The 13,897-nt window shown below is 41.5% G+C and overlaps 1 protein-coding gene across 4 annotated transcripts in view; it reads left to right on the forward strand.

Annotated features, from left to right (window-relative positions):
• The first annotated feature begins 2,561 nt into the window (after nt 1–2,561).
• Nucleotides 2,562–13,897, forward strand: part of SESTD1 (SEC14 and spectrin domain containing 1) — a 51,029-nt gene continuing 39,693 nt past the window's right edge. The window contains exons 1-3 of one of the 4 annotated variants that reach the window (XM_054636221.2): nt 2,562–2,860; nt 5,884–5,946; nt 6,622–6,724. The gene's annotated coding sequence lies outside the window, so the exon portion shown is untranslated. Of the gene's footprint in view, nt 2,861–3,153; nt 3,177–5,883; nt 5,947–6,621; nt 6,725–13,897 lie in introns of those variants that run through there. The other 3 variants (XM_077181363.1, XM_054636222.2, XM_054636223.2) reach the window with 3 other exon arrangements.

A 13,897-nucleotide genomic window follows, 5' to 3' on the forward strand; every position in this document is an offset into this window, starting at 1 on the left:
GAGGATTTCCAGACCACCAGGTGCAAGGCTGTGCCTAGCAGCATCTCCCTTTCCCAGGGGCAAGAGGAAAGGCATATCACAGGCCTGTGGGGTGCTGCACAGGATGGCCAGTGTCACATTTGTCTGACCAGTGCCACCACGAGTTGGTGTCCAGTAGAAGTGTATGGGGGTTTGTTTGTTTTTCTTTGAAGGCTGATTTTTCTAGAAGTGCAACAATTGAAGCTGGAAGCAGTAACTCTGTTGTGAGAGCACTGCTCTGCCTTGTAACAAAGGCTCTGTTGTGCTGGCACACAGCACAGTGCCCAAAGCTCAGGATGTTTTCAGCCTATTTGCTTTCATTTGTATTTGAGTTAATCTGGCACAGCTGCTGGAGAATAACACCATATATTAAGGGTCATTTTAATCAAATGGATCCTTGATACTCTGATTTCTTCCTACTGCCAGTTTGCACGGAAAAGGCAATTAACTACAACTCTAAACTGATGGCATGACCTTAAAAAAATTAATTATGTCAGATTCTGTCCTGGCAACTCATTCAGATGAGTATGCATGGAAAACAAAAGTCATAAAACCTGTTGCAATATCTTTATATCTAAACTAGCATATCTCCAAGCAGAGTACAAATGAGTGACTTTTGGGTATTTCTCTCTTATGGAAGGCACTGCAAGAATTCTGTTCTTCCTCTGCAGGAGAAGCCTTGTTCTGTCCTTAAGAAAAGACTCCAGTTGGGACCAGAAAATAGGGTTTATGTCCTTTTGGCCTGAATTCCTTTCCCTCTTCCTCCTCTTCTCTCTCCCACTCTTCTCCTCTCCCAAAAGTAACCATAAGAAAATTTATTAGTATTGATGAGTTCATATGTACTGAAAATTTGAGATCAACAAGGCAAAGCAAAACCACCCAATTTATAGTATAGGCTATGTGATAGGAATGGTACACAGAGTGTAATAACTGCACTGTGGAGGATCTTTGACATGTGAAATAAGAAAGAGAAATTCACGCATGACAATCAGCTGTAGTTTTTCCTTTGTTGATTTTTGTCTTGCTCCTTTTAAAGATATGTCAGCGATTCCCACTGAGCTTTCACATGTGTTGGGCAACAGATAACTTACCTAGTGTTCTGAATTACTATTCTTCCTTCAGTCAGAGCTTACAAAGATATAGCCTGAGGGATCTCAAGTAAATATTGATGAATAGTGAAAGCTTCTATTATCTTAACTTTTGCTCACAAGTATGCAATAAGCATAAATAGGGAAGAGTGATCTAAAAGTTCTATCTGGCACATTCTTAAATCATTAGTGAACACACTTAAAATATTTCTAAAGTTTTCCTCTTTTAGTAAAGTAAAACATAATTTATTTGGTTCTATACAGCAATTACTTTTGTTGGGAAGCTGATGAAGATAATTCATCTCTGTTTATCTCTACAGGTTGTGAAGGAAGTAATTTTGCCCTTCCTCTTTCTTTGCTTCTGCTGTCTTAAATATTCTTCCAGGAAAGAAAGGTCCAGCAGAGAAGGTATGTTCTCAAGGCTGGCAGGCCTTGGCTGAGAGGCCTCATCTGAAAATCTGAATGACAGTAATTTTAGCTCATGCACATCCAGTGGGTGGTGTTGCTGAGAGAGGGACAGCTTTGTGAGTTAGCAGCAGCCAGGGATGAGCTCAGTACCACAGGCGAGCCCCAGTGGTGACGGTGAGAGTGATGGCTTCAGCAGATGTTGACTGGACAGCAATCAGGAAAGGCGGTGAGCAGAGGAGGTTATGCAAACTCTTGTTTTGAGGGAAGAAACGAAGCAGTTGCTTCGTTGCTTTTCATACTTAGAAAGAGATTCAGTAAATTACATTCAACTGGTCTGGAAAAACCAGGAGCGAAATTATGGTTAAGATAGAGTTTGCAGAAGCCAATTTTTTAAAAAGCCATTAGGTTACCTAATGATGTATTCAGCTAGGAGATTCAAGACTCCAATCTGTCCTAGAGTGGTTAGGCTGAATGCAAGGCAAGTGTCCCAGCCAGCTTTCTTCACAGAATTTCTTTCTGCATTTTTACTTCTATTATTTTAATCTTGGCATGACAGAAATTTAGGGTGTTTGTCCAGGAGCTAAGACAGACAATGGGTTATTATCTGCCATCGGAGGGGAAACAAAATACACGTCAGTGCTGAATTGGACTAAAAGATCCTCGTGGGTCCCTTCCAAGTCAGGGTATTCTATGATACATTCAGGATATTCTGCGATACTGTTGGTGCTGAAGTGTTGGTGTTGAACGGCCCTGGGGCAGCCGACACCTGCCTGAGGCACTGGCAGCGTTCACCTGCGGGCCGCTGGGCTCGCATTCAGCACGCACAGCGCGTCTCTCCACAGAGCAGAGCGACAGTGCTGTTATCGTAGCGCGGCTGCCAGTGCTGCAAACTCCGCACTCGGACGGACTGCCGCCTGTCCCACGCTGGCTATTTATCACGGCCGTCCGTAGCTGTGGGGGCCCGGGCCGGGCGGGGCCGCGGCCTGCGGGCGCAGCGCTCGGCCGGGCCGCATTGTGTGCCGCCGGGCGGGGCGGGGCGGGGCGGCTCGGGCCGAGCGGCCGCGGCGGCTCCGCGCGGGGCGGGCGGCGCGGCGGCTCCGCGCCCGCGGGCGGGGGCGGCGCTGAGCGAGGGCAGCGGAGCGGGGGCGGGCCCGCCAGCGCCCGGCGCTCGCCGTCTCCTTGCCGACGGAGGAGGGCTCGGAGCCGCCCCCGTCCCCAGGGGCTGCCGCCGGGCTAGCGAGGCAGTGCGAGGCGGCCGAGGTTAGCCACGGCAGCCCGGCCGGAGCGGGCGGGTCCAGGCTCCGCCCCGCGTCCTCCCAGCCCGGGCACCCGCAGCGCCGCATCGGGTGAGTACCCGCGCTCCGGAGCGGCTCTGCCCCGGCCCCAGCCCCGCGGAGGGCGGCGCGGGCCCTGCGGCCTGGCCGCGCTTTGTTCCCGGGCGGCGGCGGCGGCGGTGCAGGCGCCGCGGGGCGCTCCGCTCTGCTCCGCTCTGCCGGGCGGCCGCGGCTCGGGCTCTCCCGGGCGGCGGCGGGGCCGTGCTGCCGAGCGGCTCCGGCCGCGAGCTCGCCCCGCTTCCGCTTGCTGCCCCGCCGTGCGTGCCGCGGGCCGCTCGCCTGCAGAGGCACGGCGGGTCGGTGCGGCCCGGGGGAACCCGTGCAACAGGTTCGGGCATTGTTCGAGCCGCCGCGACGGACGTGGCGGCGGGGGGGCTTCCCAGGGGGGCTCCCGAGTGGCCGCCGGCGGCGGAATGTTTGCCTTTGTGCGGGCGCCGCCGCGGGTGTCGCGGCAGGCCCGGCAGGGAAGGAGAGGAGTTCGGGCGAGGGGAGGCAGCCGGGGGCGGGAGTTGGCTCCCGGCGGGGATTTTGGCGGTGCGGGGCCGCCGGTCCGTCCGGCGGGCTGGGGACGAGTCACGGCCGTGTCACTGCCGCGGCGTCGGACGCTCCTGGGTTTCTGGAAGCGCTGCCTGGTCGGGAAGCTGATTCACTGCTGAAGACGTGGTTGCTCATAGCTGTGGTTACCCTTTCTTTGATTTTTCACACGTCTATTGTCCAGCAGTTTTGTCCTCTCCCCCATAATTGCAGTGTCCTTTTCAACCCCCTAACCGAGCTTTTTAGCCAGGCAATTTTACGAAGGAGCTGCACTAAAGCACTGTTTTTATTAAAGAATTTAAACGAGTGTATGGAAGCAAGAGTGGAAACAATTAGGGGACAGTGGTTCTTTATTTTTTTGACTTTTTGTAAGTTTTATAATGAGCACAATTGATGAGGTTTATGTGGGTATGTATTAATAGATGCTTTTGTCTGTTGCTCTCTCTTTTTTCTGCATCCCAAAGGAAATATTGGTCCTCTCCATTTTTAGTATTGCAGTGTCTGCAGTGTCCTCACAATTGGATCTTGATTTTGTTCGTGCATTAAAATTCACAGTGGTGAGGAAGTACTGGGTTTTTCCCCCTTTTCTTCCTTCCGTGACATCGCCTGCTAAGATTCAGTGTTTAGTAAATAATGAATACTGTTACTACTTTATAGGATTACTGGTAGTTATTAATTACTGTGCTAATAAGGGTTCCCCTTTATCTGAATACAAGCATTTATAGTCCTAATGCCATTGTCTGTACCAAGCAGAAACTGAAGAGAGAAAAGGGAGAAGGTGGACTACAGAATAGAGCTGAAGCTTGCTCAGAGAGGCCTACGGCTTGCTGAGGTGCTGGTCATGCCTTGCTCTTTCAGGAGAAAAGCAGCGAGGCAGAGCACTGGAACAGGCTCCTCAGGGAGATTGTGGAGTCTTCCTCTCTGGAGACATCAAACCCCCTGCCTAGCCTGGGCCAGCACCAGCAGTTACACAGGAATGTGTCCAAATGGGGTTCCATTAGAACCATTCAAATAGATGATCTCCAGAGGTCCCTTCCAGTCTTAATAATCCCGTGATTCTGTGAAAATCTTTCACCAAAACTAAGAGTAATTACAGTGTGGTATTAGGGGTGGATTTTCGGATTTTGCACAATTCTTTATGTCATTGATTGCTGTTTAAGGAGTGCTGTAAAATCATACTCAGCTGGGGTAGTTTACTAATAGATACTTTGTTTGAAGGTTAATTGATCAGTAACATCAGTTTTCCTAGAAGTGCAACTTAATAAGGAAATATATGTATTTTTGAATTTGTAGGCTGTAATTTTAAATTGGCTATGGATTCAAATTTCTCAGTTAAGCTTATGTAAACAAGGGAAATTCACATAGTTCTGTCATTTTCTGTCAACAAAATAAAGGAGTCAGGTGAATTTCAGCTCAGTTTCAGTTGGCTGTTGCTTGAGAGTGGTAGTAGGAAGGGAAACCAGAGGAATTTCTGTAAGAACTTTAATGCAGAGCTACCTAATTGTCATGAAACTTTAGGAATAGATTATAAAGAGGGACATCTTTATTCCCCAGTGATGATTGGTGGGGAAATACAGAAGACCTTCAATAGGCAGCTTCGGATAAAGTGGGCAGAGCCTACCCTGGAAATGATGTTGCAGGATTTCCAGTGTGAATGTACTTAAGCTGTCTCAAGGACTTGCTGTTTGCATTTTTGTTCCCAGTGTATAGGTGTGTCCTCTTGCCTTCTTTCCCATCTTTTTGAGGCTGACTAGAAAACTTCCATTGATAGAATGGCGTTTTCAATTTAAAATTTACTGTGAGTTTGATAACTGTAATAGCTGATCTACCAGTGAAGTGTGTTCGTCATCTTGACTTTGCCTTTTACACAGCATACACTAATTTGAACTTCTGGGGTTTTGTTGTTGGTTTTCATTTCATGGGTGGAATTTGATCAAGTTACAAGGTTTCGTGCAAGTCTTACAACATGTGCTGAGGTTTAACATCTGATGCTTGTATGTTGATTCCACATCTTCTAATACAAAGAGAGACTATTTATATTTTCTTACTCAAGTTATACTTTGCCTTTTAAAATTTTATAGCAGTGAGTACCTTTGTAGAAATACCTTCTTCCTCTTCACAAAACATCTACTAACACTGTTGTATTTTCAATTTAGCCTAAAACTTCGTGTAGGTTACCTCTGATTGAAAGCATACCACAGGGATTCTGGTTCTTGTTACTTTCCCACTGCTTCCGGTGCTGCCTCAGGAGCATTGCCTGCTAACTATAAACAATGTTGATGTCTACCATATGTTTTGGTAGAAAGTGCAGGGTTCCTGCTGTCCCACTGAACTGAAATGTCTGGCTTACTAGTATTTGTGAATATACAACAGAAATGTTGACTCCCCTATCATATAGCTCTGTAAGAAACTCTTGTTTTCAATCTCCAAGGAAATAAAGTTTTAGATTGAGTAGCAAAATCAAAAAATATGGTCAAATACTTTTTTATTTAAATTTACAGAACCCGGGATCTGGAGCTCAAACTTGTAACCCTAGCAGACAGTTTTGCATTCCAGTACCAATGGTAAGTAAGATAGGTCTCTTCCAAAAATAAATCTTTATAATTTTCATGCATTATATTTGGTTCTTATGAAGCCTTGATACTGATGGATATACTGCCTAGAACAACATCTTTGCAGCTGGTTTTGTAGAAACTGACTTAGGCTTTAACTCATGCCTTCTTTAACTTACCTGCTTTACTTTGTTTTCATTTTGTGACTTGTAAAAAGTCTTTAAAAGGCACTATAACATAAACAAACCTGGTAATAAAGTTAAATTCCATTGTTTGGCCATGCAGCTCACAGTGCAGCTTGTGTTCCTGTGTCTCTCACGTAGTGGAACTGTCTCACAAGGAGAGGAGTGGCTCAGATGTGTTAGAGGGTGTTTAAGCATAAGACTGGAGACAAGTGAATTCTACTTTTAAGAGGTTTCTTGGTAGTGGGTGAGAGTAAGGAAAGAAGTTTTAGTAGCATCAAGGTAATTGCTGCTCTGATGGTGTTGATAAGCTTGTGCTGGAAGATAAATGAGAGACTTGGGAGCCTTGATTGAGCAAGTAGAAAAATGTGTTGGCAAAGCTTTTTGCTCTTCAGACTAAATAAGAGTGAGAGATTTTTGAAGTGAGGGTAACCTTACAGCAGATGCTAAACTCAACAAGGAAGCAAGTGAAAATCAATCTGGAGTGTTGTTTTCCTGTTTCCAGGTGAGAAGATGAACTGCTGCATTTTGGACAAGCTGAAGTTTGGAATGCTGGGACATAATCAACCCATTAAGAAGGAAATTACAGTAGTTAAGAGGAGATGAAGGTATGACTTAGGGCTTTGCAGAAACGATAATTCAAGGGAGATAGATGTAGTAAGTATGTGAGAATTCAGAGCCAAGATCACTTCCTATGATGTTGGCAGAGTGGTATTTGAGATGTGTTCTTAGTGAGGTGTCATGAAGGATAAGTGTTGACCAGACCAAGTAAGGCCAAAGCAAAAATGTGTTCCAAGAATAAGATAAATGGGTTTGATTTTAGCTTGATGTTTTGGTCACTATATGATATCTATGGCTGAACTTGAGACCTCAATGCAGGTTGTCTGTTTTCTTTCCGCTGGTGTTCTGTTTGCTAATTCTTTCATTTTGCATTCTCACTTATAAAAGTATTACTGGAAAATGTGTAAGTGTTGCATCTATGCAGGATGTTCCAGGCAGAAGCTTAGAGAGCTTGATTTTATTTTCTCTGAAGCATGTGACAATTGATGTATTGGTTTATTGATTTATTTGTTGCTAGTGGAAGGCTACATGTTTTATTTTGAGGGGGTAGAAGAGAGGGAGAGGTGTTGTGATTACTGCAGGTGATTGCTATGGCTGATTTAATTTGTGATTTGCAGTTGAAATGTTCGGAATTTTTAATCTGAGTGCAGAATTTTTAATCTGAGTGCAAAAACTGAAAACATCCACGAAAGTTAAGATTTATTTCTCCTGTACCCACTAATTTAAGGATGTCTTAGATAATTATTTTTGCTTTGTAGAGCAGTGAATTCATGGATTTCTGAAATATGTGAATAAGGTATTTATTTACCAGATCTGGAATATTTAAGTCTCTTGTACTTTCATGTTTGGTTAACATTAGCAAAATTTTCAAGTTATTTATTTCTTATTGAGGGGATTTTTATCATTACTCTTACCATGGATACTTTGTGTATTGTGCAGTGAGAACATAACAGTAATTTTTTTTTTTTTTAAGGCAGAGGAAATTGTTCAGGGTGTTTCAAAGGTCTGCACAAAATCATACTCTTCAGCTGATAACTTTTTGGTCAGGTAGCAAAACCGAGAGCTTTAGGGGTTTGTAAACAGAATTTTTATTAGCCCCTTCTTCATTGTCATCTTGTTTTGGTCAGTTTCCTCCACTCCAAAAGAAAGACTGCTTTTGTGTCTGCTGCACAAGATGGCTTTCAGTGTAGGGGAGCATTTCTTTTTGCTTCCACTCAGTGGAGTGTCACTATACTGGGTTGGGAATTGAATCCTGGGGCCCTCAGCCACATGCAATTGTAACCAAGCCAAATATGTGTATTGTTATGAAGTGGTAGATTGTTTTCTTATATAAGTGTTGCAAAAAGAACAAGAAGTTCTAATCTTGCACCCCAGAGGAAAGTGTTTTTCGTTTGTTCCAGACTGCCAGCAGTTGCACTCATCAGTACAGCTGTTTGTCTTTTGACTTTGTCTTTTGACTTGGCTGCCCATGGCCTGGATTGTCCAGTCTCATTCCACCCACTGTCCTAGTTCATTTTATGAACTACTGAAGGCATAGGAGCTTTCTGATCTTTCATCACAAACTGGTTTTGGACAGTTCCTTAAAGAGCTGGTGGTAAGGTATTTATTTTTCCAAGCACTTGTGACTTGTATGTTGGTTTGGTTTTGTTTGTTGGGGGTTTTGTGTTTGTTTGGGTTTTTTTTAAGAAGGAGGAGCTAGGGGAGGACTAGTTTTATTTTACTATCTGTAGGTTATTTTTCTTCCCCCTAACCTCATGAAGTATTTCTGTGGTAGAAGTTGCAATCTGTGTGGTTCTGTACTATTCCCATGTGACTTCTGATTAAGGAAAATTTTAAGACCTGAAAATTAGAATTTTCTTTCAATGAGTTTTAGCACAGTGTAATGAGGAAGAGAAAATGTTTTGGCTATGCTTTGAATATAGCATTTCAATTGACATATTGCTATGTAGAAAGTGGTGGAAGAAGCAGCCTCTCAACTTGTGTAATTTTCTGTATTCTGTGGTTACTTGATAGTGTTAAGTGAGATGGGATTGTACCAGATGATGCAGCTTCTGTTGGTTTGGCTGCCTGTTGTAAGGGAAGGAGGGTATGAGGTAGATTGGTCTTCTGATGCTGGTGGGCAAGCTGTAGGGTTCTTCAGGAAGGTAAATGGTGTCTCTCACTGTATGTGAGAGATTGGCAAAATGTGGCAGGAATGTTGCACAAAAGGAAATATAGAGAAGCATCCAAAACCTGTGTCTTATTTTCTCTACTCTCCTAGATTAAAAAGGCCTGAAAACTGCTATAACTTAGCATAGGCCATCTGTGTGGCTTGGACTGAGGCTGGAAAGGGTTGAAAACTCGAGCAAGCTGACCCCTTTGATGTCTCATGGTGCAGCATCATTATGAATGTGTGTGTGCACGTGTTCCTTTGGGTTGGGCGAGTTTGCTCTCTGAGCATGGCCAGTGAGTCCCAGGAGTGCTGTTCTTTGAGAGCTGCTCATTGCTGCACAGGACTCTGTGGCTGGCCCTGTTCTAGGGAAAGACTGAGCTGTTGGTATTGTCTCACAGCTGTACGTGCAGGTGTTATTGTGCATCCTGAGTTACATTGTTTCTGTGCTTGGTACTCTTCCTTTTTTTCCCCCTCTGGCACTTGCTTGAAGTCTGCAGAAAAGCTCTGCCTTTGTGTGAAATGAATAGCTGACTGTGATCAAAGTTAGAACTCAGACACACAATGACTTTTTCTTCTCAGATGGCATAACCTCTTACTCACCTGTTCTCCATTTGCTGGTTTGCTATTCATTATATTGCTCATCACTTCCTTTTGTTGCTTGTCTTTTTATTTCACTTTTCACAGAACCTTGAGGGATTGAAAAAGGGTGGGAAATGAATATGGAAGATGGGATAAATAGAGGAAGTAGTGAACAGACAGTTCTTTTGAATTCTATTACTAACTTTAGTTAAAAGACAAGATTTGAACCTTCAGGTGAAAATGGAGTGGAATTGGAATTTTTCCAAGCTTAAATTTGTTGTGGCTGTGACAATGTGCTTTTGAATCATGGTCTAGCATGCTGTTTACCTCAGCTTTAACCCAAGTCAGAGCACATTCTCAGTGTGTTTTTGAACTGCCATGGCAAGTTGCTAAATTAGGGTACTAACAGTACATGTGTAGTGGAAAGGCCATTGAGTGGTTGCATGTTGCTTTAGAGTTAAAGCAGCTTACATACTTGTGAAATCAGTCTGTGTTTTTTTATTTTCTGACTTCTTTGGTGTGAATTAGCAGGTTAAAGAAGATCAGGAATATGTTTTTTGTGTATAACTTCAGACATAGTATAAAACTTCTGTGGGTTTTTCTGGATGGTTTTTACTAATAGTAAAAAAGTAAAAAATGAGAAAGTGGTTGAAAAAGCAAAAAATTTGATATTCCTTAAATATCTGAAGTTACCTTTTCTCCTGAGGGCTCTAATATTAAATATTTATTTAATTATTAATTAATTATTAATAAATAAATTATTAATAATTTATTTATTAGTGCTGCTCATAATATCTTGAAGAATAAAAACCAAACACTGCATTTGCATATGTGAGCTGATGTTCCTCTGTAGGTTTTATTGTTATTTTGCAACTGTCCAGCTGAATAGCTGAGTTCCAGGTGCTTTTTAATTGAAAACAGCATTAACTAATAAATATTTACAGCCTTTTTCTATTTTTGGGGCAGGTTTATGCTTCTCAAATTACCCTGGGGGATCAGCCCTGGAGACACCTTTGTTTGTAGTCTCTCTTTGTACAACTTTGCTGTGGGAGAGATGACATCCTTTAATGTAGCTTTAAAGGAAGGTGAAATAATAATCTACATAGATAATTGTGATACTCAGCTTTCTCCCTGTCTTTTACATGTGGATTTTATTTCTGTGTGGAACAGATGAACTAGTTTTAAGCTGATTCAGGGAAAAAGAGGGTAATGGTTTGTGGGTTCAAGTTAGTATCTGACAAAGCCTGTGTGCTGGCTTCAGAGAATGAAGATGTTAATTTTGATGGTCTGCAATTCAAAAGTTGATCTAAAAGAAAAAGTGTTTTCATTCTACATGATTTGAGGCTTTTTTTCCTTTGGAACTTCAGAATGTCTATTGTTATTTGTGCTATTGTTTGTGCCTGGACTTGCAAGCTGCTACAGTTTTGAACCTAGCTGCCCATCTGCTCCTTGGTTATTTATAGGCAGATTTGTGGAGCTCCTTCTAATCCCTCAAGTCTTCAAAAACATTAATGAATTAAACATCACAATACTCTTGTAAAAAGAGAATTAAATGGAGAAACTGAATGGAGACTAAAAGAGTATAAATGACTTGCTGAAAGCCATATGTATATTTCATAGCAGAACAGAGAATAGAAACCAGATTCTTTTTTTCTTACTTGTAGTCCTGTGCTTAACAGACCAGCTACATGCTCTTGTGAGATACATGCTAAAGGAGTGAAGAAAGAACATGTTCTTTGAATCTTCCACAGATGCTCATGCGCAGAGTAACCCATCTCAAGACCTTGCTCCATATATTGAGAGTAATAAAGGTTTCAGGTCTAACAGGCATGAATAAACATGTTAATATTAATTCTCATTAAGCCTGAATTTGTTTTGATTGTTAATGTTTTAGAACAGTGGTTTCTGCTGGGTTGCTTCTGCTGGGTTGCTTAGAAAGAAAACACCTGTTACTTGCAGGAGAGCTTCTCTCTGGCATCTTTGTTCCACTTGTCCAGTCAACCTGTCCCTCTTCCCTGTCCTTAATAGACTTTTACAATGGCTTTAAACAGTGTCTGGACATTGGTTCTTATTTAATTTTGTAATTCAATGGCAGTGAAGATGGATAGCACAGAATGCAGGCAAAACTTTGCATTCATCAGAAAGTTTGCACTTTGGTGAATTACACATAGTATTTATTGTGTGTGACTTGTTTTGATTTTTGGCTGGGTTTTGTTTTTGGTTGGGTTTTTTTGGTATTTTTCTTTGTTGCGGGGCATTGTTTGTTTTTCTTTAGTTTTTGTTGTTGGAAGAACTTCCAAAATTTTAGATGTGTGGAGTAAAACATTGTAATTTGCGTCTAGAAATGTAATAAAGTTGTAATAAAGTCTAGAAATGATGGAGGATACAGCCTACTAAATTGTGACTTGATTTCACATTGGAGTGCAGCCTGAAATATTGTTTTGCAACTTTTACCTGTTCTGTAATTTTTTTCAGCTGCAAAACAATTGTTTACTATTTCCCATTCTCTCCTTCATGTATACATGTTTTGTGTTTGTAAGAGAATTTTCTCCTCAAATAGTATTAGTTTCTGCTTGTCAAGGGGATTGAAAGAGTTTTCTATTTCACTGGAATGCCTTGCAAAGATTTAGGTTTTAAATACACATATTATGCGAGTTTATAGTGTTGCCACCTTCTTGTGGAAATCTTCAAAAGAATGAATACATTGTTGGAGACTGACATTGCTATGTTGACTTAATAACCTGGAAGCCTATGTCATTCTAAACAAGTTCAGTGAGGTTCTTCAAAGTGTATTGAATGTGTCCAGGAAATATGTTAAGTAAAAGAATTACAAGTTCTATAGTTTGCTAAATGGTATTTTACGGTATGATGGAAAAGTACACAGCACATAGCACTCTACATTGTTTCTGAAATTCACCAAACAAAAGTAACCTCTTTATTTGTTTAATATCTGTAAAATTTCAGCATCTAAAAGTTATGTCTTTTGATTTGGAAGTGATAAAATGCATCTTCCTGAAGTATTTCACTTTCCTCTCGTGAAATCTGTTGTCTTCAGTGCTTTTGTTTTTCTTCAGTAGCTTTTCTGTGTTTAATGAAACCAAATGGGTTTTTTATTGATGAATAGACACTGAATCTGTTTCTTTTAGCTAAACAATGGTAAAATATTGAGCAATAAGTCACTCTTTCCTCATGCTAAATTGAGAGCTTGATGGAAAATTTTAAGAGCCTGTCATTTTGTCTTCCTCCAACAAATGGAAGACTTTGCATATATTTTGTAGGTCTAAATACATTGCAAAGGTGCAAAGCAGTGTACCTTTTCAAAACACCTTCAGTAGCTCCTATTGAAAAGTAGATGCCAGCTTTCTTGAAATGGTTTCCCTTTCCAATATTAAAAAAAGACATTTGTTTAATTCATCCCGAGACTCTTCCAACATCAAAAATAGAGAAGGATGCTAAGCCTGTTTTTTAAACTGAAGATTTTCTTTTTTTCTGGTATGGTCTGATAACCTGCTCTGGCGAGAGTTTTCTTCTAGATGAAACCTATCAAAGCTCTCACAGAAGAGAGGCAATTGTACCCTTCAGGAGTTCATGGAACAAAGGTTAGGTGTTTGGAATTACCAGCAGTTGTTCTAACTGGTCTGACTCACCTCCCTCCACTCTGAACAGAATGCTTCCTTTGGTTCCAGGAAATACTGAATAAAAGAACTATTTTGATCCGTGGACAGTGCCACTACTGTGGCAGAAAGCCAAGCGATGCTTTCATATTAAATAAATAGGTCTTTTCAGAGCAGCAGAGAAACACGTTCCCTGGAGTCACTAAGCTGATGCAGACTTTTGTTCCTGTGTGAAAGTACAAAGATAATGAAGTGTGTGTAGGTTTGAACTTCCTTTATTGATTACAATAAAGAGGCATGTGTAATAATTTGGAAATGTAACTTGGGGAGGATGGGGAAAAAACATTTAGGTATGTGTTCCACATCTTGAAAAAAGGAAAATCAAGAGAACTGCTGAAGTTAAAAAGCTTACACGGAGTGGTTTGAGAGATAAAAATGACTGCCTGCGTAATTCTTGAATTTTGTGTTTTACGCAACAAATAACTACAAATCTTTGTCTAAAGCATACAGGAATCTTTAATAGGATGCTTTTTTGAGTAGTTGTTCAAAGTGCTGGCTGTCATGGGACTCAGTTTCCTGAGAGAATTAAAAGTTGTTTGTTTCCTTCTGTAATACGTGAAGTGTGAATTCCATATAACTGGCAAAAATTGCATTTCAATATGGAGATTTTGGAATAAGAGAGGAGAATGAACATTGTGACACATTACACATTAGAATACGAAGAGACAGTAAAAAGCTGTTGAAATGTTTTTTCTTTTTTATAATAATATGATAGTTCTTTTTCTGTTTGTTATGAAGCTCATTGTTTTAACATGAAAAGGAATAACTATTTTACCTCAGGTTATTTGGATTTCTCTGGATTTTTTGTGTTTTCT

Source organism: Agelaius phoeniceus, chromosome 7 (assembly GCF_051311805.1).
Source record: "Agelaius phoeniceus isolate bAgePho1 chromosome 7, bAgePho1.hap1, whole genome shotgun sequence".
Taxonomy (NCBI): Eukaryota; Metazoa; Chordata; class Aves; order Passeriformes; family Icteridae; genus Agelaius; species Agelaius phoeniceus.